Source organism: Colobus angolensis, unplaced genomic scaffold (genome assembly GCF_000951035.1).
Source record: "Colobus angolensis palliatus isolate OR3802 unplaced genomic scaffold, Cang.pa_1.0 Scaffold59, whole genome shotgun sequence".
Classification (NCBI taxonomy): domain Eukaryota; kingdom Metazoa; phylum Chordata; class Mammalia; order Primates; family Cercopithecidae; genus Colobus; species Colobus angolensis.
This window is the reverse complement of record NW_012119487.1, coordinates 6,058,382-6,082,550: the sequence shown is the minus strand read 5'-3', so window position 1 is coordinate 6,082,550 and position 24,169 is coordinate 6,058,382. Positions and strand designations below refer to the sequence as shown.

Here is a 24,169-nt window from a genome sequence, read left to right as displayed (position 1 = left end):
TGGCATTCAAGGTTTTTCATAACCAAACCTTGCTTTTCTTTGCACACCCATTCCCACTACTCTCTGTCTTGCACCCTCTGCCCTGGCTGTTTTGGACTTTTCATTGCCATGATGTTTCTCATTTCTGTGTATTTACTCACGCTATTCCCTCTGCCCACGTGCTTTTTTCCTTTTTTCTTTTTCTTTTATTTCTTTTTTTTTTTTTTTTTTTTTTTTACTCAGTGACTTCCTGTTGATCCTTCAAGACCTAGTCTGGGCACCTTTCAGTCAAAAGTGAAAGATTACTATGATCTGAAGAGAAACCAGAGTATAGTCTGGGTACCTTTCATAAAACTTACCCCAACCTTGCCATTCCCCTTGCCCCTACTTCACAGTAGGTAACATCAACCTTTGTAATAACATTAACTACATGACATTATTGCTCACATGTCTTTCTCTTCTTATATAAATTATGAGTTTCCCAGAACAGGAACTGAACATTATCATCTTTGAAATTTCCCAGTAGCTAACACAGTACATACACATTAGATACTCAATGTATGTATATTGAAGGAAGGGATAAATAAGTGAATGATGTACTCCAGTTTGTGTTCCATTAGCTCAATGGTCAGGTTTTTCTACTTGCCAGTTTTACTCTCTGGCTACTCTCTGACTCTAGGTCCCCTTCCTGTGTTGGAGGACTAACTTCTTGTTTTCATATTAAAAGTACTCTCTCTGAAGCCCTGACAGCCTGAATCTGACAGTGCTAGCTTCATAGGGTTCCTTAGCAAATCTTCCTTTCCTGCAACCTGTCTCTCCCATTAAAATGGCTCCTCGCAGCTGCATTCTCTGCTCTCTAGCTTTCCTGAATGATCCCCCACAGCCCAGCTCAGTCACTCCTTTCCGCTCCCTACGGGGAGTTCTCTAAACTGGACTACGCTATTACTCTTTCGGCCCCATTTTGGTTTTTCTCACTGTTTCCTTTCCTCTAGTAGCTGTCAGAACCAGCTACTAACTTTGCAGGGCCTGGTGCAAAATGACAATTTGGGGCCCTTTGTTCAAACATGATTTACAATTTCAAAACGGCAACAGTAAAGCAGTAAACCAAGCACAAGGCCCTCCTGAGCACTATGACTGCATGGTTGAGTCTCATGCCCATGAATCTGGCCCTGAGCTCTGCCTGACGGTTCCAAGCAGTAGCTACACGCAGAAGGTCACACTAGAAATATATCAATGCTTCAGGAAAATGAGTTAGCAAGGGTGAAGAGAGGGTGCCCTGCATGGGGGCAACAGCACTGGAAAGAATTTAGTGGAATAAGTTTAGTTGAAAAAAGAGAGTTTTAAAAGTTATATGTGTATGTGTATATATGATTAATATATATGATTATTTAATAAGTAAAGAATTTGGACCAATGCCATGTAGAAGTTGTTTTAGTGAGAATAAGTTGTCTCATCAGAAGCATTTTTAATTATGAAAAAATTACCTGTCAATGTTTGTGTCTAATCAGAAGATGTAGAGTGATTATGTTAATTCCATTGCTTGGACGTGTGGGTGGGAAGTGCCTTTATCCTCTATTAGGGCTCTTTCAGATGGCAAAAGAAAAAGCAACAGGATAAGCAGGGTTTGAGAATTCATTCATTTGTTCATTCATTTATTCAACTAAACACTTATACATGACTCATTTTATGCCAGTTACTCAGATTAGAAGGTTTCCTCATAGCAGGGCCAGGTGCGTGATGAGACATGGGGGCTGGCCCCAGGAGACCGAGGTGGGCTAAGTGCATCCAAGCATGCAGCACACCCCTTCCAAACTTCCTGTGGATTTACACTAAAAAAGCTTACACTTACAAATGAAATGCCAGAGAGGAGGGGCATAATATTTTTGGGGAGAGACAGGGCTGAGAGAGTGGGAACCTGCGTTGGGGTTGGAAGAGTTCTTTTATTTCTTTTGGTCTTTCTCTTTTCCCCTCCTTTAGCCTAACAATTAATGCAAATGAGGAAGGTTCTTAGTTCCCAGATTTACCCCAAACCCAGTGGCATGCCAAGCTGAGCACTACACTGCTGTCAGTTGTCACAGTCTTACCCTAGTGCCAGGAGGTTCTTCTGATGGCTTGCATTTGTAGAGCATCTTCTGGTTCACATTATCTCATTTTGATCCCCGTAACAGCTTTGTTTGGTAAGTTTAAGCTTAAACCATATGAACTTGCCATCTCTGTAGGCCAAATGTGGTCAAACATTGGCAATTTCATATGGTTCAAACTAACATTGGTGGTGATATTAATCCCATTTTTTCACTAGCAGAAAATGGAAGCTTAGAGAGATTTTACCAGTTTCACAGAGTCAGGGGTGGGGTTGAACCCCAAGCAGAACTCCAACTCAAATGCATGCTTTTCTCCACACCTGGCATCCCCTTGGTGTAAATGGTAAATCAACCTCATGCAGCAACGTATACACAGGTTGGGAGTTTCATGTTAATATGCTTTAACTGTCTTTTTTTTTCAGCCCCAGATTCAGTAATGGTTCTCTGTACAAACTCATTCATTTTTAATCAGTTGACTATAATGATTTGTTACAAATGATCTTTAATTCTCAGCTGTGGTTAATCAGTACTGAAAGGCACTTTTCCTGTTATTTTATTTGGATAGGACTCTTAGTGAAATACTTGCCTGCCATTACTTAATCACTTGTTTGTTTTCCCTCTGCACACAGTTTCTAGCAGCATACAACAGTATTTAATGTGAACATTTTCCCTTTGCAGAGTGAATTGAGTTTTCCAAGCCATAGGGGCAGGGAGCTGCCATGGGGAACGCTGAGCCTTCCTGCTTTAGTTTGATACTTATTGACCCTCTCCTGCAGGCCAAGCTAAAGCCGGGTGCTGAGGATATGCTGATTTATATATAGTAACTGCAACACAACTTGGAAAAGTTTATTGCGAGAGTTTATGGTACAAGGAGAGGAGGTGGAGGGGATGGCATCTAATTCATCCCTGGAATGTCAGGAAGTCTTCCCAGAGGAGGTGAATTCTGGAGAATAAATGGTAACCAGGCTGGCGTTTCTACGCAGATGAAACAACAGATACAAATGTCCAGGGTGAGCAAGCCTGGGCACTGGGAATATGTATGCAGCCGAGCGTGGTTAGAGTACAGAGAGGAGGCAGGGGAGGGTGGGCATTGAGGAAGGAGGTTGGGGAAACAAGCGGGGTCAGGTCGTAATGGGCCTTGGGCACACCTTAAACCTTGACAGGTTTAAGAAAAAATAACTTGCGTGGATTTGCTTTAGAAAAAATCCTCTGGGAGTAGCATGGAGAATGGATTGGAAGTGGGCTGAGAATGGAGGCAGGAAACCGAGTGAGGGGAAAGGAGGTAGAGATAGTGAACCAGGCTGAAGATAATAAGGGCCGAGAGAAGTGGCTAGCTCTGGGGAAGGGGAGAGTGGATGGATTTGAAGTGAATGCTGGGTGGGGCAGAAAGGATGGTAAAGGAAAAAAGGTGCAAAAGACAAGTGTCTGGCTGTACTCTTTCAAAGATGAGCTGGGGTGCTTGTCTGCTCCCAAAGAAACCAAACTGTCTAGCTCTAGGCCAGGGCTATCTGTAGGTGAGACTGGGCTGTCACAGCAACAGGGCTGAGAGCTAGGCCCTTTCCTGAGCCATCAGCTCTCTTGAGTCAACAGGGATCTCCTTTGTGTAATTCTTCCAGTGATCCTGACCAATGAAAGGAAATTGAAAACCTTTCCCTTCCTGTCACCATCCCCAGGTTCTGATAAATCTGGCCCTCCTGGGAGTCTGGTATCACCATTCAAAGATTTGAGTCAAACCCTGGAGCTGAAGGATTCTCTGGGAGTGTGATTAACAGTGCTCAGCTGCAGGGAAAGGTGAATCTCTGCCTGAGATTTCTTCCACAGCTTCTGAATGCAGGGAGGTCACCTGGAGCCTCTGTTATCAGGATGGCACTTGTTAGCAGGATCAGAGGAAGGACTAGTTGATGAGGGAATTGCTATGGCAATAATGTGGTCTGACTACAAAAGCAAAAACTGAAAACCAAAACAGTGCCAGTTCCCTCCCCATTCTACATCTGAGACTGATGTGTTAGTCAGTGCCTCTTTTGCCATCCTTTCTGGAAAAGCACAGCAAGTGTGAGAGAGATTCAACTTGACTTCTTTATCTCTATTCTTGGTGGTCTTACCATTTTTCCTCTCTCCTTTTGATGTCCTCCATGGCAGTCCTTAAGTCCCTCTTCTCTCTGGGTGTCCCAGACCAATAACTGATGAGACTAGTTTATGCTAATAAGTAGCTAGTGTGAGCTACTTATTATTTGGTTTAGAATGCAAATATCTCTGGGAAGGGCAAATCATAACATAAAGGTATAAAGGTAGATGTGTGAGTTTTAGAAACAGAGATTTGGAGGGTTTTGTGAAGACCTTCCGATCACACTGCATGAACAACAGCCTGGCCTCAGGATATGCTTTCTTGGTTCTGGCACATCCCTGGAAGGAACTACGAGGTTTCTTTAGAAAGTCAATGAGGCAAATCAGAGAGGGTCTGTGTTTCCCTTCAACTTCATCCTGAGTATATGGATCCCAGGTCAAGAGAACTTCTAGAGCCAGCAGGTCTCAGCACAGCTGTTTTTCTCTGCCTGAGATGCTCTTTCCCATTTCCGAACCTTACACTTCTATCTTCATCTGATTCCTCTCCCCTGGAATCAAGGGTCCTTCCCAGACTTCACACATGGGTTTCCAGGAAGTTTGTTTACACCTCCACTAAACCTTTGATGCAAAACTACGTGGATATTTCTCCAGGTATACATAACTGTGTCTTCTCCATGGGCTATGAGCTTCTTTCTCAAGAGCAGTAGCGATTTCTTATTATTCTCTTTACCTCCAGCAATTTTTAGCTCTTGCTGATAATAAGTAATCAGTAATTTATTGTTTGTTTCTCTTTTCTTTTCCTGGGGAACTGTGCAAACAGTTGATTGCACTGTGAAAAGCTGAGTGTGATTTTATTTGGGAGCATGCCTCTGTTGTTTTTCAAGGCTATATTTTCTTTTTTTTCTTTTTTTTTTTTAGACGGAAATTCGCTGTATCGCCCGGGCTGGAGTGCAGTGGCCGGATCTCAGCTCACTGCAAGCTCCACCTCCCGGGTTTATGCCATTCTCCTGCCTCAGCCTCCCGAGTAGCTGGGACTACAGGCACCTGCCTCCTCGCCCGGCTAGTTTTTTGTATTTTTTAGTAGAGACGGGGTTTCACCGTATTAGCCAGGATGGTCTCAATCTCCTGACCTCGTGATCCGCCCGTCTCGGCCTCCCAAAGTGCTGGGATTACAGGCTTGAGCCACCGCGCCCAGCCTTCAAGGCTATATTTTCTTATTCATCAGGCCCTCACTGACTGGGGAGACTAGAATGAAAAAGTCACTATGTATGTCTTCAAGGATCTCACAATATGAGTTCAAACATAAATGTAAGAGGGTGAAACTGTTGAAAGCATGTTTTTCTCTTCCCCCATGAGGATGGCCTTGTCCTGAAATTCCACCACTTGGGAACTGGCCAGCTCTGACTAGGTTGAGATCTCAGGGTCTGAGGAGGCTCTCAAGCCTCTGCCTCAAGTTCTTGAGCATAATCCCAACATCTGGGGCATCAGCAACCTTCCTGTATGCCAAGAAAGTAGCTGTTCAGCCAGAGTCTGTCTTGCCCGCCTCCTCCCTCCCACCCTGGGAATATCTGGAAATGTGTGTGTGTGGATGGATATTGTTGGTAGTCAAAATGCTTGTCGGAAGGCATACCAACACAACATGGATGGAGGCCAGGGATGGAAGTCCACCTCCAGCACCCTGGAAAGTCTCATCCAAAGAGGAATCAACTCACCCCCTATGGTAATGGTGTACTCTAAAACATAAGGCTACACAACAACCTTGGATCATACCATAATCCCAAGAAGTCAAGGTTTTAGATAGAATTTTAATTTTTGAAGACCCGGTTGCTGCCTAAAGAAAATATATTTTCATTTTCCAGGGCCTACTTTGTATTAACCCACAATCAACACTCCACATTGGATTAATCTCTTATACCTCCATATTTGGAAATGAAGTGTAAGGAAAATTTCTTCAAACATTTTTTTCTCAGGGAAATTTCTGGCCTGAACACAGGTTCTGCTAAGTTGAGACTCTACTCAAACCATTGTAGCCCAAAGGACAGTGGCCTTGTAGTCACACTGTAGCTGGTCACTCTCTGCTTTGACCCTGTACCACCCCTTCCCATTTTCCACAGGTTGTCATCTGCACAGAGCAACTGTGAACACCCCAGCCACGGTCATGGCCCATGGACCCCTTGTGCCTTGTTCTGACTTTGTGTCCAATATCCTGGCCTGCTGATATATGCACTAAGCTCTTAAGTTCCAGCTTTATCTCCCGTATTTTGCCCATTCTCAGGTTTCTGAAATACTCTACTTCTCCACATTGTGACCTTGGAGGGTTTCACCCAAAAGAGAATTATCCCACTCAAAATGGCAATCATGTCTCCACTTGATCTGCACTTGACTCTTAGTTGGATCCACTTCCTGTTTAATTGGAACCGCCCACCACCACCAGTTCTGCACCATTCCACCAGTTCATAGTCCCAGAAACAGACCCTGGTCCACACAGATGCCTGGCTAGGCCCCTGACGAGTGAGAGGGACTTAGGTGCTATTTGTGCCATCTGCTCTGAGAGTCCTGTGTTCTCCGCTCTCATGTTGACTGATGGGGATACAGAAGGGTTTTGGCTCACAGCCCAACCTAACCCAAAGTCCTTCATCAAATGTCTGGCAAGTCAAGCTTTTATCATTCTAGCAACTCATCCCCTCTTAATTGCAGATCCAAGGGAGATGACAATATCAAGCAAATTAAAATTGAACTTATTCCGAGATGACAGAGATTCCTGGGTGAGTCACCTCAGTCCCTCAAGTCAGATCCTTTGAGAGGAAACTGACTACCTTGGAGGATGGCCTGAGAGCCACCAGCAGGAAAAAATGTACTCAGGCTCTGCTCCTGAAGGTCACAGTTTTGCCAGCCAAGCACTGAGTAAGCAATTACCTGCCCTATGAGAGCCATTTAGAGGAGAGAAGAAATATTCCCCTAGGTCCACACCTGGGCAAGGAAGGGCTTTATATCAGGTGAAGAGAGGACCAGAACTCTCCTTCATTCTGAAGCTTTCTCTTTCCCTTTTTGGACTCATTTTTGGCTCTCTCACTGAGGAGAGCACATGTCTTAAGACAGGAAATTACCCTGGTGATTGATGGCTAGCAAATACAATTAGGGCCCGTTAAGTGCTCTCCAAGGGGTGCACTTCCAGTGTGGCATTCCAGGTTTGGTGATCACTTAACGATCATGCACTGAGGCCTCCTGATAATGAAGCATTTGTCTCTGTCAAGCTTCGGCCACCCGAACTTCCTGCTTCCTTTAGATGCAGAGAGGCTGTGGGCAAAAAAGTGGGAATGGAAGGTGGAGCGGGGAAGAGGCAGAGTGGAGGCTAGGGAACACTCCTGGCTTGGAGGAAGGCTCATCCCAAGAAGAATGGGCCCACTTGGCCAAGAAGTACCCTCCCAATATGAGGCCCAAACATGAATTGAGAGTCAGGGAATACCTTCAATGACTGAATTTCTATAATATTTGCTAATTATCCTAGTGCTCAGAGAAATGGAATTCCTTAATTCCACTTCCTTTGGTGCCTGGAAGAGATGAACAAAAAAACTTAGCCCAGACTCTGCTGTCCTTCAGTTTTTTGTATTTTAGCTGGGAATGTCAAACATATCCCCGTCAAACTTCCAGACATCACTGGATGACCCCGCCTCACACAAACACATGAAGGAGTACATTAAATATTGACTCATCTGTAGTGCTAACAGAAGGAAGGACAAAGGAGGCCATCTGGATCCTGCCTGCCTGAGCTCTCATTTCAGCTCTGCCACTTGGAAATTCAGTGACCCTGAGCAAGTTACATAATCGCTTTGTGTCTCAGTTTCCTGACTGTAAAATGGGGATAATGATGGAACTTTCCTCCTTAACTCTTTGTGAGGATTCTGCAGGGCAGTGCTCAGGACACCCAGGCCCTAGCCAAGGCAGTGTCCACAGATGCCAGCCATTTCTTCCTCCCCAAGGCTAGGGTTCTGACTCCTTTTAATGGCATGGAAAAAATTCAACCAGCCTGGTGAAGCATAAGAATCCTCCTCAAAATAATGGTATAAATGTATAAAATAAAATATATAAGATTACAAAGGAAACTGCATTTTTAATTGAAATATCACTATCAAAATATTAAAAAAACAAATTTGTGGCATAGTAATATATGTATTTCTTTAGTAACACAGTAAATAACAAGATCTGCTGGCAGGTCTAATAACTACTATAATCCTGAAGTTGGTAATAAGCTTAAATAATATTTCAACATATCTGCAACAACTGTAATGAGATATAAAAATATCTGTGATTTCTATTGGTGATAAAATTATAGCTTCTGTTGATACTACTGTGACTTATTGCCTACATTTAAAATTAGAGGAGCTGCTAAATTTTAGCTAGAGGTTGGTGAAATTAAAGATGCAGTTTTTTTCCATCTAAGTTCATGGACCCTCTGTGAACCCCAGGCTAAGAATCATTGCTATAAAACTTCATAAAATAATGCTTTCTAAATTCCATGCTTTCTAAAGTTTTAAAATATTTATTTTCTCATTATTAGGCCAAATATAAACATTATAGCAAAGTTAGGAAATACAGATTAAGCAAAAAAAGACAAAGATTTAAAAACACCTCCAGAGAGAGCCACTGTTAACAGTTGGTATAGTAGTTTAACTGTTGAGACATGGAGCTCATTGCTAATCTATTTTTCATGCACTGAATCTGCTGCAGGTAGGATTATTCAATTGTAATTTCTTCACTTAGAGGGACATTGAGGAACAGGGAATGCTGATCAGGGACTTCAGCAAACAGCGAACTCTAAGCACCGCAAATACAGGCCAGAAGCTACATGCAGCCCCTTTCTGGAAAAGGGCTTCTGCTCTTCTCAGCATGGCCTCTTTATGAGTCCATGCTCACATTGCTATGAAGAAATACCCAAGACTGGGTAATTTAAAAGAAAAGAGGTTTAATTGACTCAGAGTTCCACAGGCCTGGGGAGGCCTCAGGAAACTTACAATCATGGTGGCAGGGGAAGTAAACATGTCCTTCTTCACATGGTGGCAAGAGAGAAAAGTACCAAGCAGAGGGGGAAAATCCTCTTATAAAACCATCAGATCTCCTGAGAACTCAGTCGCTCTCATGAGAACAGCAGCATGGAGGAAACCACCCTTATGATTCTATTATCTCCACCTGGCCACGTCCTTGACATGTGGGGATTATTACAATTCAAGGTGAGATTTGGGCGGGGACACAGAGCCAAACCATATCTATCAGCTACTGTAGGCAGGGAAAGCCAGTCTTGACCTTAGCAGCCCAGAAGCCAAGCCAGAATCCTGCAGCCCCTCTAGTACCAGCTGTCCCACAGATCTCAAATCTCTTGTTAGACCTGATGAATGATCTTGTCTGAATCCTGAATTATGAATAATGGAAATGGCTAACTAGATAAAGGATACCAACTGACACCACTTAGAACCTGCCAGACACCCAGGTCAGAGCCCTGATGCACTTGGGCAGTGTGTGACGACTCATCCAAATAATCCCTTTAGAAATCATAAGAATGAGGTAGCACTAAATCTAGGAGGTGTGATGCCATCTGCACAAACACACACCTGTGTGCGGATAGTGACACTGTGCAGCTCTCTCCAAGGTGAGAATGTAGTCGGACATACGTTCAGCTGTCCCAAGGAAACTATAGAAGACTGAAGGCTTAGAATGGCTTGTCTAGTCACTGTGAAACAACTTCTGTGGAGAGTCCACCCCATGCGAATTCAGGATACAAGAGAGGCAGGCCCCAGCTTGCTTTCTTCAACATCCCTCAGGACACCCAACCCTGTGAGTCCTCCAGGCATGGCCAGCCTCAGCCAGGATGGTCTATTGCTCTTGTGTGAGCATGAGGTTGTTGAGTTACCAACATCGAATTAGGCATTTGTTGCACCTCCTGGATGAAAATTCTAAAAGACTGAGGCCAATATCATTATGGCAACATTTAAAAAGCACCTCTCTTCTCTTCTCTAGTTCAGACCTTAAAGCAATGTCTTCTGACCTCCAAACCAAGACCTTCCCTGGGAGGAGGAGCGGGGTGTTAATAAAATGCTGCTGGTGCAGTCATCAAAGTGTGACTGTGTGCTTTCCTGGAGGGACCCTGCAACCCCGAGGTGGCACACCAAGCTTCCTCTAGGCCTAGTTAAACATCACCAGCAAAGCTCCTGCATGCAAGGCACCACTCAATTTCAAAATAATTTTAATAAAACAATGCGGAAAGGGCAGCCTGTTCATTTTGATCCTCCACTGGGTCATTCAATTAAACCTGAGATTCTGGGAAAACTTGAACTCCCTGATCATATTTTCCTTAGTAATAATAATAAAAGATAATTAAGGAATCCGTCTGTCAGATATTCCAGACACCAGCACCTCCACTTAATTAACTGCTAATTAAGATATGAAAGAACTTCAGTGTCTCTCACACATCCTGATTTTATTAAGCCTCAGCAAATCTTCCTCAGGAAACGAGAAACCTAAATAGCCAAGGCCGAGCCCTTCCCAGGATTTATGAAACAGGGTGGTGTCGGGTGAGTGGGGAGGAAGGCTGACTTTGAGGACCAGGCATTTGACTACAGCATTCAGTTGTTACATCATGACCCCAAGAGGAAAGAATGTGAGAGAAGGGAAAGGAACTAACAAGTTTCGAGTTCCTTCCTTCTGCTGCACACTGAGCTAAGACTTTTACATATAATTCCTAAGTAAATTCTCACAGCAACCCTGTAAAGAAATATTATTATTCCCACCTTACAGATAAGAAAATAAGTGCTTAGAGGGTTTCAGTAAATTCCTTTCCAAGTCTGTGGCTGCCAGGAGCTAGGATTTGAGCTAAATGTTACACTTTTCATTTGTTGTTCCAGGTAGATACCAGAAAGAGAAATGTCTTCTTCCTTGTCTTTACCATTATTGACAAAGCAAAAGTGAAAGCATTTGTAGCAGCTAGCCTTCAAGATGACCCCCAGTTGATCCTTGCTTTATGGCATTCATACCCTTCTGCAGCTTTTTCCCTCCCTAAGGGGGCTGACCTGTGCACCAGTAGAATATTGCAGAAATGATGGTGAGCTTAGTCTTATAAGACACTGTGGCTTCCATCTTGCGCTTTCTCAGATTGTTCACTCTGGGGGAAGTTAGCCACCACGTCGTAAGGACACTCAAGAACCCTTGTAGAAGCCCACTTGGGGAGAAGCTGAGGCCTCCTGCAATGACCAATATCACACAAATAAGTCATCTTGGAAGCAGATCCTCTATTCCTACCAGGTTGAAGACTGCAGCCTTCAACATCTTGACTGAAACCTCATGAGAGACCCTTAGCCAGAACCACTCAGATCAACTGCTTCTGAATTCCTGACCCACAGAAATTATGAGATAATAAATGTTTATTATTTTCAACTACTGAGTTTTAGGGTAATTTGTTATGCGTCAGTAGGTAAATGGAGAATTCATGAACTTCTTACACTCTGCTGAATTGCAAAGCCTTGCCAATACCAGCGGGTCAGAGAAATCCTTCTAAGAAACATTCAGATTTGTATGCCTGAAAGTAGGAGTCTGAAATAGCAGCCATTCAAGATCCCTCCTGGTAGGAAACTTTGTGAGTCTGAGGGAGAATATGGGTCAGATCACCAACAGTTGCCTAAATTTCCCATTTTCACATTAAGATGACTAAGTACAATTTGAAGGCTGTTCACAATCTGATCCATTGTTCAGCAACCAACTGCTGTGAGAATTGAGAACAAAATGAATTGACCATACTTTGGGGGTATTGGGCAATTTTGTCTATAGCTGATCAGCATCCTTGGGATCAAATAGCCATTACGGGAACATCTCCAACAATTTGCAGTACGTCAACCAAAACCTTTCAAGCAACAAGGCTTACACTGCATGTCAAAATGAACTGTTACTGTGAAGTCTGAAACTTCTGCAGTTCTTGATTGTTGGATCTCACCTGACCCAGCAGGTGTTTTTCTTCTAAAGTCCATGACTCACCTAAGCCAAAGAGGACAAAAACACAAAGCTCTGGAGAAAACTCTGTGATTGAGGTCAACAGAGTCTCTTGGGCTGCACTTTTTGGAGTGTCCTGATCCTCAGCTCTTGCCAAGGCAGTCAGGGGCAGGGAGCCCATGCTACGAAGTCCAAGCCAAGTCCCTCAGATGGCTGAGCTCACCTGTGTTACAGAGGGGTCAGCACTTGATGAGGAAGGAAAATACAATGTACATTTCCCAGATATATTTCACAGGAAATTTTTTCCAAAGATGAGCTGTTGCAAGTTGACCCCAGATAATGCTGGACACTGAAAAGGGGACATGCAGGTAAATGAGTAGGTTGCAGCATGGACAGAAAGAACACATCCATTTGCTGAAGCTGCTGGAGAGTCAGGTCAGCATGCTCTTTACTCTCGTGTATGTCTCTTGGGGTGCCACTTCCCCTCTCCCTCCGATCCCTCTAAAAATTGTAAGTTAAAAGGATTTGGGAGCATGAGCCCTGTACCCCATATTTGTCTCAGCTAATAGTTTTGCCTCTAGAACTTGCTGCTGCAGGAATATGTGACTACATTGTGACACATCAGCTTCAAGAATGGCTGTCATAATAATCCTTTGCCTTGTCACCAGTTATATGAATCTATCTTAAGATAAGGCCTTTGTGTGATATCATTAGGGCTGTAGGACTTATTCATCAAATTAAGTGGATCTATTAGTGAGGTAAGATATCACAAGGGCCAGTATATGGGGTTCACAATGAGCTGCATTCTATCAGAGCTAGTGTGGTAATGACTTCAGAAAGATTGGCACACACACTCCAGTTCAGTTTGGCAGTTGCTCAGTCAACAGTGGGAAACCTGTTTAAATAAATAAAACTGGTTAAGTGGAAAAGAGGACAGGACTAGAATACAGAAGCCCCGCGTTCTAGTTCTAGTCCTCTAAATCACTTTGGAGGTGCATGCCCTGACAAGTTCCCATGTCCCTCTCCCTCAAAGACAGGAGCTCCTTGCAGGTGGTGGCTGTATCCTCTTCCTCATATTCCTGGTGCCTGGCATGGGCCTGGGTACTCACAAGGCTCTCAGTAAATGGTTGCTGCCAATGACTGAAAAAGTAAATAAGTGCACATATCTACATTCACATATGTGTGTATGTGGTTAAATGAGTGTGAAAGGAATTCTAAAAGGATGTACTCCATGCTGCCAACACAGGGGCTGAGGTAACGTGGATGGTGCAGGGAAGGAGAGGAGGTAGAGAGGCAAGCAATGGAGAAAAAAAAAAAGAGTGCACTAAAAATTCTACAAGTATAATATAATCTTGTAAAAGTATGTGTATGTATGCATAAATAAATTAGAGGAAAAATGATGATGTTTGTATGTTAAGTCAAAGCAAGTTGCAGAGTATTTCAGTTTAAAATGATAAACAAAAACATCCTGTATATCTGTTATATATGCGTAATTAGGTTTAAATGAGCAAAAGGGAGGGTGTATATTTGGGTGCTTTGAGACACCACCCAACTGAGGCACTCAATTCTGCAGCTGCTGGGAGCGTTGGCTGCTGACAGCTCACAGCTGAGTCCCTTTTCAGGAATCACCATCAGCCAAAAAGAGCTTCTTTGCCCATCCTCTCCCTGGGGCAGCCCAGAGCCAAAGATGGGTGCATGTGGGGCCCAAAGACGTGGGTTCTTTTTCAATGCAGGACAACTCCAACGTTCCCTCTGGCCAGTTCCACTTCCTGTACTTCCCCCAGGTGCCGTAGCCTTCAGGAGTTAACTCTCAGTAAGCCTTCTGTGTGCATATCCAGTCTCAAGCTGTTTCCTGGGAATTATGACAGTGTGGAAGGATACTTACCAGTGTATTAAAATGTTACTTAAGGAACTGAGATTGGGGGAAATGATTAGCGTCTTCTGCATACATTTTTATATTGACTTTTTTATTATAATAAGCATGTGTCACTTTTATAATTTTAGGAATATCAAATGAATAACTTTAAAATGTAATAACTTTAAAATGTAAAATGAACTCATTAGTTCAATGAGTGAACAACTGTGCCTACATCTAGTTGGAGAAACAGATAACAATAAAATAGCATGTCAAAGGTACTCAGTGTTTTTAATAAACTCAAATGAAGGGAATTTTCCTAATATTTTTCATGACTTTTGATGTAGTTGGTTCAAAAGATATTGGACCAGCTTTCTGAGAGTGAAGTCAGCACCTCACAGGTGAGGATGAGGAAAAGAAAGGTCAGTGGATGGAAGCAAACAGGAGGGGGAGTTGTAATTCCATGGAAGAAGAGATTTTCTAGTCTCAGAGCTATCTGCCCCCCAAATAGGCTGCAATTTGTGGAAACAACCATCTAAATTACACTGTCCAAAGAACCTGCAATTCTTCCATTTGGTGAGCAGCCAGATTAGAATTGGAAGAGAAAAATACCTGGCATTTATATCACCCGCAACACCTCCCAGTCCTGGACGCTGGCAAACCCATTGATGACCAGTTCTTTCCCTATGATGCCACCTCAGAATTCTTCTTGTCCCCACTCTCCAGGCAGCCACGGTGGATGCACTGGAGTATTCACTCAAGATGGAAAATGTTTGCCCTTCAGAGCTAAATAATCTTTACACTTCCTCCAGTTCTGAGGTTTCATGAGGTCTTCCAGGGAAGGTTAATTTATTCACAAATGTCTTAAATGATCAAGCCTGTACCTCAGCCAAATGCCTGCTTCTTCCTCTCTCAGACATCACCTGATTTTTGCAAATCCATCCTCTTGAGGCATCTATAAATGATATCCCTGAGGCTCAGTGTCCCATTTGGAGAAGACTTAGCAGAGTTTGTGAGAAGCAAGCCCTTGAAGGCATAATCATTGAGCCACCAACTGTGTTGACACATCCTTGGAAATTTTGTAGTGGAGGCCTGGTCCAAGATCTGTGTAGGACCCCTGATTACAGAGGCTGACAAATTTGCTTACTCAGAAGCCTCTCACTTAACAATCGATGCCACTGCTTCTATTGGAGGTTGTTCTAACCTGGAAGAATGACTCTTTGTTTTGCATGCATTTATTCCTTCTTTGTTGAACTTTTATGCACTGGCATTGTGCTTGGGACAGGAACTAAAGCAGTGAGCAAGTCAAAGACTCTGACCCTGAAAAGTTGGGAGTCCAGAGTGAGCATGGCACAAATAAAGAGGTTTATAGTACATGGAGACTTTCACAACATAGGAATGCTTAGAGAGCCAAGGACATTAAGGACATAAGAGGGGGTCAGGTTGGGGAGCAGAGGTTTGTATGGAAGGCTTTTTGGAGGGAGTACCAAGCATTTGTCATAATCAGATCAGCTAAGCATGTTATTACAGCCACTTTCAAAGACCTGAAGCACATTTCTGGATTTATAATCATTCTATAGATTTGTTTACCTCAAATATTTACCTTTTTATTGAAAACTATGAGATGAATGAAAGAAAATCAATGAAATAAATGAAAGTCTCTGGAGAGAAGAAGCAACTAAGCAACAGTTTTCTTTTGCTTTGGAAATTCACATGGTGCATATACAAATTTATTTTAAAGGAGATGTGGCACTTAGAATAAAAAGGAAACCAGGCTTTCTTATTTTGAAACCATTAATATATTTCTTCCCTCCCTTATTTCTGTTTCAGGTGGCTATATCATTTTAACTGCATAGAGGACAGGTTTCTTTTGGAATTAGGATTAAAGAACGTGCAGTAAAGAGAAAACATCGAGGACACCATCACGAAAGGTACCATTTTCTGTGAACATTTGATCATTAATCATTCCCATGGCCAGTTTGAGGCTTTCGTTAGTAACTGCGTATTCCCAGGGATCCGAGACCCTTTGTTATTGAAACACCACCCTGGGGGCTAGTCTCCTTGAAATGAGGTGGTCAAGAGCATTAGCTCCTCTGGGCTTCATGTAGTCTCTGAAAAAGCTGGAGAAACTGGGTACCGAGGCTTTGGCTTCTCATAAAATATTTCTGAATGCATTTCATGATGCAGTTGGTAACAAAAGTGTGTTACTGTGCTCAGTCCCTCCAAGAAGCCAGACTTGACTCCCAGCCTGCCCGTGCCTACACTGGGCCTGCATGAATCAGTGCTAAATTATTCACCAGTCTCACTCTAAAATTTCTGGAGTTCTAAAACCCCTAATAAAGTATTATGAAAAAATATCCATCTCTTTATCTCTATCCATAACTATATGGCTGGAGGAAAAACCTGTCGTTTTATTTCCTTTAATTTAAAAGCTTTCCTAATTCCTTTTTCATACCACATATATATGTCTAAAGAATTTTCAGGTTGAAATAATAACCTCTAAAAAATGGTCCACAGGAGAAGGCTGTTAGGATTCACAGAGTTGGCAGGCACAGTGAATATTTTGCTCCTTTAATAACTTTCCATGGCACTCAAGCTTGATATACTGAACTGGGAACTTTTCAAACAGGTGTGGCCCTGCTTCATTGTACAAAACAATAATACGGCCACCAGTCTTCTTTCTCTGTTATACAATTGCTAAAGTTTGTTCAGAAAAGTTTGTTCAGGAGCTCATTTTCTTCCTCAGACTCACTGCAGTCTCCGTTTCCATCATGCTACTCTGCAGACTTAAGGCAAGTCTTTTCTGAAGCCCCGTGTTTGAATCAGTCCAGAATACTCTCAGTGGCAGCCTGCCTCCCTTGGGGGCACTTGACTGCAAAGTACTCCATGCCATTTAAAACACCTTTGAACATTCAAGTTCACAAGAGGCATTATCATATCATGCTGGCTATTAACCATTCACACCTAAGGGAGACTTGGTGAATTTGTTGCTTCTAGGATACCAGCTGGTTCAGATCAAGTTCTCTGCAACCAAGCAGAGCTGGAGGGTGGACCATGGTGTACCAGCAGCTAATGGTGCCTGTCACCAAAGCATCACTGGCAGTGTATTACAATGAAGACATTTTTACTGACCTGCACTCTGCTCAGTGAAAGCACTTGGGATGAAAGAATATTTGACAAACCCTGCTGATTAAATCTCAAAGTCACCTCCTGGCACAGAGGGTAGTCCATCTTTCCGAGCCAAACTTGTCACATGTGTCTGAACACCTCACAGGAGAACATAGCTTGTCCAGATTAGTCTCCTCCCCCACACATTTACAAATCACTTTTCACTAGCATGGCTTGGTGTTGGAATTGCAGGAGTTACCAAATAGGTAGGCAGCCAGGTCCCCTCATGGCTCCTTGGCAATTCAAACCCAGGTGCTCACAGGCTGGCCTGAACTGCCTTGCTCGCCTGCTTCTATCTCACCTTCATTTCCCATGCATTCGAAGCAGCTTATTTTAAAAGCTGATTAGATGAGCCCTTAATAACATTAGAATTTAAATGGTCCCAGATAGGTTTTCAGCTTCTTACCAAATTGAGATAAATGTGATATTTGGGGAGTTGAGCTCCCAGCTTTAAGCCTGCTCTGTACTGCGGACAGGTTTTGAAATACCATACCACCTTCTCCCATTTCGCAGCCTAAAACTGGGTTTGTAGGTTTGTATGTGTCCATAAGGTGCCCTTCATCTCTAATGGTCTATGATTCTGTGTGTAGATATGTCTCCATGATCATGCACTTTCAAAAAATGGTAATTTGGGGGAAGAGGCCCAGGACAGAGTTCTATCTTTCAGTTGTGATAATTTATGGAAAAGTTTCATTCTATACCCCCACACCTTATGATAACTTTCAGTTCCAGACAATAACCTTTATTGAGTAACTATTATTTAGCAATTTACTTTGATATTAATGCTGTTAGTACCTGACTTTGGCAGAGAATAATGTAAAATAGTGAGAAATATGAATGTTTCACTTCATGAATATGTTCAGCACACTCTGTAACTCTTAAGGGTGGGTTCACTCCCAAAAAGGAAAAACACACTTATCAAGCCAAATAGACACAGCCTTTCAACTTAGTACCCTTCTGTCAGATTTTGTAAAAATAAAAGCAAAATGGGAAAGAGGAATTTTAAAAAACAAGCAAAAGTGGACATAAACAGATGGTTCAATGTTTAGGTAAAGGTATTCTTACAAACATAAACTGAGTTATCTGCTTGCTATATTGTCCCAACCAAACTAGGCACCTGGCTATCCCCAGAATTAAATCTTGAAACTCCTAAAAACACGGTTTGCCCTTCTAGGTATGGGTGGTCATGAAAGAAGTGTCCCTGAATTTAAGCTTCTTTGTGAAATGTTCAACAAATGTAGCTGCTCTTACGGACTTTCAAGAGAAGCTAAACCCTGAGCTTAACCCTTGAGCATTAGCACTCAGGTGGGGAATGACTGCCCACCATGTTTCCCTGGAGGGATGTTAAGGACTCCAAGGAGCCAGGTAGGTGAAGGAGGGGACCTGGGGCTTGGGCATAGCTGCGGGCAAACCCACCTTTCCTGCATTGGCCCTGCCAGTCCAAAACTCACCCGACTTCAGGGACTCTTGAGCGATTTCAGGAGGAAATTACTTATAATCCACTTAAACTATGGCTTTGATCAGAAACTACAGTTAGAGTGTAAATGTCTGCTTTGCTGCGTGATAAAACCAGATTGAGGAGGCTCAGCAAAGTACAACTCCAGAATTGCAGTGTTTGACTCTGTGCCAAACCTCTGGTCAGTCAGAGCTCAAGTGGCTCTTCCCTATGTGTATTAGTCTGTTCTCACACTTCTATGAAGAACTGCCTGGGACTGGGTTATTTATAAAAGAAAGAGGTTTAATTGACTCACAGTTCAGCATGGTTGGGAGGCCTCAGGAAACTTACAATCATGGCAGAAGGGGAAGCAAACATGTCTTTCTTCACATGATGGCAGGAAGGAGAAGTGCCAAGCAAAAAGGGAAAAGCCCCTTATAAAACCGTCAGATCTCAGGAAAACTCACTCACCATCATGAAAACAGCAGCATAGAGGTAACCGTCCACATGATTCAAGTACCTCCCACCAGGTCTCTCCCATGACATGTGGGAATTACGGGAACTGCAATTCAAGATGAGATTTGGGTGGGGACACAGCCAAACCATATCACCATGGAAGGGGAAAGAGGAGTATCAGAGAAGGTCTTGGCAGAACCTCCATGCCGTGGCCCACCCACGTCTCAGGAAATTAAGCATTCCGTGCCATTGTGACAAGGCTTTAATTAAGACCATATTATCTAACAGGTGACTGCTTGTCCAAGTACCTTCCTAGCACTTGTGTTTGCTCTCAACATCTTGTGGTTTACATGTGCAAAATGTAATGGCATTGGATGCATCAACTGGCAGTTTACATGCAAACTCACCTCCTCCTTCACTAAGCCTGGAGCTATGCAGAAAGAGCTTGCTCAGTTTCACTCTCCTTCTCAGAATGCTTCTGTGCAATCATCCTGCCCAACTTGCTTTTGACATGTCTCTGGAGAGAAAGGGTTCCTCCTGGCCACAACTAACTCTTCCACTGAGTCCTTGGTCTCTTCCTTACCCTTCTCCTCTATAGCCTGATCCACCCATTGCTCTCCTTTCCTTGCTTGCATTTTCTCTCATTCTCTATAAGTTCTTTTTCTTCTGCTTGTAAATGAGACTTGGTCTCCATTAAAACAAACAAACAAAAAAACTTTCCCTTGATTTCCTTATTCACTGTCTCTTTCTCTTGTCCTGGATTCCAGGGAAGAACATTCTACATTCACTTCTCACCATTTACTTATCCCTGAATCCTATGGAAAACAATGCATCCTACCTACCCATGCAACAAATTCAACATGATTCAGCAGACATGCATTTAGCATACACTAGGTGCCACACCCTGTCTGGACTCTGAACACATGGAGGACACACTCTTACAAGGAAGGCAAGGCGTGCCTCCATCACGCCTAATTACAGTGTGGTAGTGAGATGGTGAGGCTATGCACTATAGAGAGGCAGGGTGAGAAACATCAGCCCTGTCTTGCAGGAGGGGGCAGCAAGGAAAGTGTCAAAGGAGTTCTCCAGCAAATGGGGGACCCATGAAAGGAAATGAGAAAAAGAGAGAAGAGGGAGGCCAGTCCAGTAGGAGGAGGAGCATGGGCAAGGTCATTGAGATCATGGGGCCCAAGCAGCATGACGTGTAGAAGGCGCTATGTACATGGCAGGGAGACAAGGAGTACTGAGGCTTCACAGAATGACAGACATTTAGACTTTGAGTGGAGATCCTGAGAAACTTTAACCCTTTCTTGCAGACAATGGGAACAATAGAGGGTTTAAAGGCAGGAGTGACATAATCAGGTTGCCTTTAGAAAAATCACTCAGGAAACAGCAATTCGAGGGGGAGATCAGATAGGAAGTTGCTCTAATAGTCCAGATGAGAGGTGATAAGGACCTCAACCAAAATAACCTGTGCTAGGGATGGAGAAGAGGAGATTCTAACGTAATCTCCTCCATTCTCCAAGAATCCACCCAAACAGATGTTATCTCTTCTGCACTAAACCCTCAGAGCATGTATTGTACTTTTTCTTACTGTGCTTATTCAACTTGTATTGCAGTCGTTTGTGTATTTCTCTAATGTTCCTTATCAAATTGTATCTTTGTCTCCCCTTCCTCAAATTACAGTACCTTGCTCATAATAAGAACTGAAGAAAAGGTTATTGAGTTGAATTGAATTTTCAAGGGCTTCAAACCATGAATAATTGAGGAATCAGCCATGTATAAGGGCTCATCATTTGCATAATTATGTAAACAAGCTTATAAATTTATTTTTATTTTTCACATTATTTTTGCTATCCCACAATGCCCCACTATCTTTGCAGTTCTTCAGGTTTCGGGGAAATAGTAAACAAGTATTCTCTAATACACGCAAGTGATAGAGGCGCTGCTGGATTCTCACCTCCGCAGTCAAGGGAAGTGGTTGAAAGGAGAGAACAGATGATTGCATTGATTGAATATGAAAACCATGTACAAATATTGAGAAATATGCTGTCTAAAGAGACAGAGAATTGCAGAGCACACTGCATGATGGGACCCACGCACAGAGTCCCGAAGGTCAATGTGCAGATACAAATTGATTAAGCTAAGTACTTACTGAAATTGCTTCCAACATACAGTTGAGAATTGATCATAAGCAGGACCTATATTTACGGTGAAAAAGCTTTATAAAATTATCTGCTGGTATGTCATAAAGGCAAATTTAAATTGTCCGGATTTTTCCCCAAATGAAAGTATCTATATTGTTAACAAATACGTCATTAACAAGTGAACCAGTACTGATAATTTTGTGATCGAGTTTCTTTATGTGTGGACCTAAATGGCCTCATAACAGCTTTTTTTTGTTTTCCTCTTGGCATCTTTTTACATCCCTGAGGTTAGCCTCTCTGTCTCATGCCAAACCAAATGATTCTTTTTTTTTTTCCAGTACTACATATTGTATTAACTTAATTGTTTTGCCTACAGATTGTAGTTTTGCATAAGTTCTGTTTTAAAAAACATTTTTTAAAAAAAATTTCCATAGGTTATTGGAGAACAGGTGGTGTTTGATTACATGAGTAAGCTCTTTAGTGGTGATTTGTGAGATTTTGGTGCACCCATCACCTGAGCAGTATATGCTGCACCCAATTTGTAGTCTTTCATCCCCTACTCCCTTTCCACCCTTTCCTGCTGAGTGCCCAAAGTCCATTGTGTCATTCTTATGCCTTTGCATCCTCATAGCTTAGCTCGCACTTATGAGTAAGAACATACAATGTCTCAAACCAAAAGATTCTGATTAGCCATGATTTAGCCCTATCTAGTGTGGTGCCCGAGTTGTCACTCTTAGACACAGTCCCTAGCTCCTAGGAAACTAGGAGTCAGAAATCTCCTAAGCCTGCGTGGCATCCAGCACACTTAAGCAGTGGCTTTGAGTGGCACCAGCCTGTGGCATTTAGTCAGGAGAAAAGAAAAGGAGAAGCGGAGTGGGGTGTATAAAAGGAAATGCAAGGCAGCTAAAGGAAAATTAAGAGAAAGTAGTAGAAGGCATAGTTAAGCAAGTCTTTGTTGAGCAATTTTTGTGTCAAGTATAAATGCATGCATTACAGGCTACACAAAAGAAGTATGTATCATGCTTGCTGCACTCAAAGGGCTAAGAATTTATCCAAGAGGGCTATTCTAAACCCAGGAAACAAACAAAATATCAGTTCATGACAATACAATCAAGCCCTAAATACTACTTCCTGGCCTTGACTGTGCTATAGTAGTGAGAGCAGAAATAGAGCAAGTGTCATAGGGTTCATGGGAGTGGCGGAGACCAGAGAAAACCCCATGGGAGAGGCCACAAGCATTGAGCTGGGCCTTGAGAATAGAGGTGACACAAACCCAGGAAGATCAAATGAGCATGACACCTCAGACTATGAAATAAAGTAAGAGGAAAAAGTAAGAACAAAAGGAGAAGATGAAAGAGAAGAGAAAACAGAAAAAGTTTCTGAGGATGGTGATGGTAGAGCAGCTGCCACTCACGTGTCCCTGGGCACTGGTGCCAACCCTTGGATTGCCTTGGCCAAAGACCAACAATTTAGAGGCAGAAAATATTTCTGTGGTCCCAGTCATCTATGTAGAATTGGACCACAGCCAGTCGGTTTTTGTTGCCTCTGTAATCACAAAGTCAGGCATTTTTCCTCATGTTTACTTGACAGGAATGTTGTTTACACTGAAAACCTCACACCTTTCAGAGTGACCATTGACAACTGAGTTCTCATATGACTAACAATTGGGTGTAAAGAACCCACAGAAGCTCCACAGCAAATGAGATGGCTTCATTAGCTGGAGGTTCTAGGAGGCTCTGTGAGAAATGAAGAGATTGGTAAAGTAAGGGCGATATACTAAATACATTTCAAAGGGTTCTATGGAGAGCAGGATATCGCCAACAAAATATATTTTGATTGGCACAGTGGAATCTCCCTGCCCCTCAAATTACTTCCCATCCCATCCTCATCCCATCCAAATTTTAAGAAAAGGACACAAACTAACAAATGAATAACACCGGTTCTGCCAAGTTGTCTGAAATCCTACTATTTGAGGTATATTCTTGTCAAGGTGTTGCCTCTTCCAGATTTCCCTTCAGAAAGGTAGGTGTTCTCTGAGAGACTTGTTTATCCACACTGGAATGCTAATTATGTTAGTAGAATTTCTATCTAAGGGCCATGGAAGGAGGAAAAGGCAGAGAAGAGGAGAGGTAAGGAGGCAAGAAGAGGGAAAAATAATTTTAGAACGTGGCACCCTGCTAGGAAAGACAGGATTTAGGGTGATCGATGCAAGTGGTGGACATGGAGGGCTAATGAGGAGAAGGTGGGGAGAAAATACAGCCAGAAGCGGGGAGAGAGAGAGAGAGAGAGAGAGAAGAGTAGAAAAATCACAATGCAAGAAAGCCAGAATCAAACCATGCATCCTTGGCCATGAGGCCTGGAGCAGCCCTGACCAACTGGATAGTTCCAACATTAAAGTTGGACATGTTCAAGTGCCAGCTGAGAAGGCTCAGCATTGTTTAATATGGAAAAACAGAGCAGGGCTATTTGTGAGGTTGGCCAGGTGGCAGGGTTAATATATGAGTATGCAGCTAAGTCCAGCAGTGGCAAAACCACAGCAAGTTGTTAGTTAGGCTTGAGGAAGAAAATGCCTGGAAATCGGCCCCAGTGCAGAACAACTGTGGCTATGGGTCAAGGGAGTGCCACACTTCTCTGCTGAGTCAGCAGAGAACAATAAAGCTGGGAGATGATTCAAGAATTGTAATGTAAGGATTCTGCCAGAACTCTGTTCATCTGATTCCAGAATCACAGACCCATCAAATGTTCAATCTAGGACTTTAGAGTTCATTCTACCTCAACCCTCATTCTCAAGCTAGGGAAAAATAGAGTCCTGAGAGGAGTTAAGATTTATCAAGTGTTTTCTACATGCTAAGCACTTTTTGATTACTTTATATGTATTAACTGGTTTGTTCCTCCCAACAAACAACAATAGTAGGTATTATTACTATCTCTATTTTATGGATAAGAAAATCCAGATGCAGAAAAGCTAAATAATTTGCATGAATTCAAACAACTTAGTAAGTGGAAGAAC

The 24,169-nt window shown here is 42.8% G+C and overlaps 1 protein-coding gene across 2 annotated transcripts in view; it reads left to right on the top strand.

Annotated features, from left to right (window-relative positions):
* The window catches only part of TNR (tenascin R), a 421,782-nt gene that overhangs the window by 201,497 nt on the left and 196,116 nt on the right, over positions 1-24,169 (top strand). For both annotated transcript variants that reach the window (XM_011962373.1, XM_011962374.1), the window contains one exon: positions 15,784-15,884. The gene's annotated coding sequence lies outside the window, so the exon portion shown is untranslated. The remainder of the gene's footprint in view (positions 1-15,783; positions 15,885-24,169) is intronic.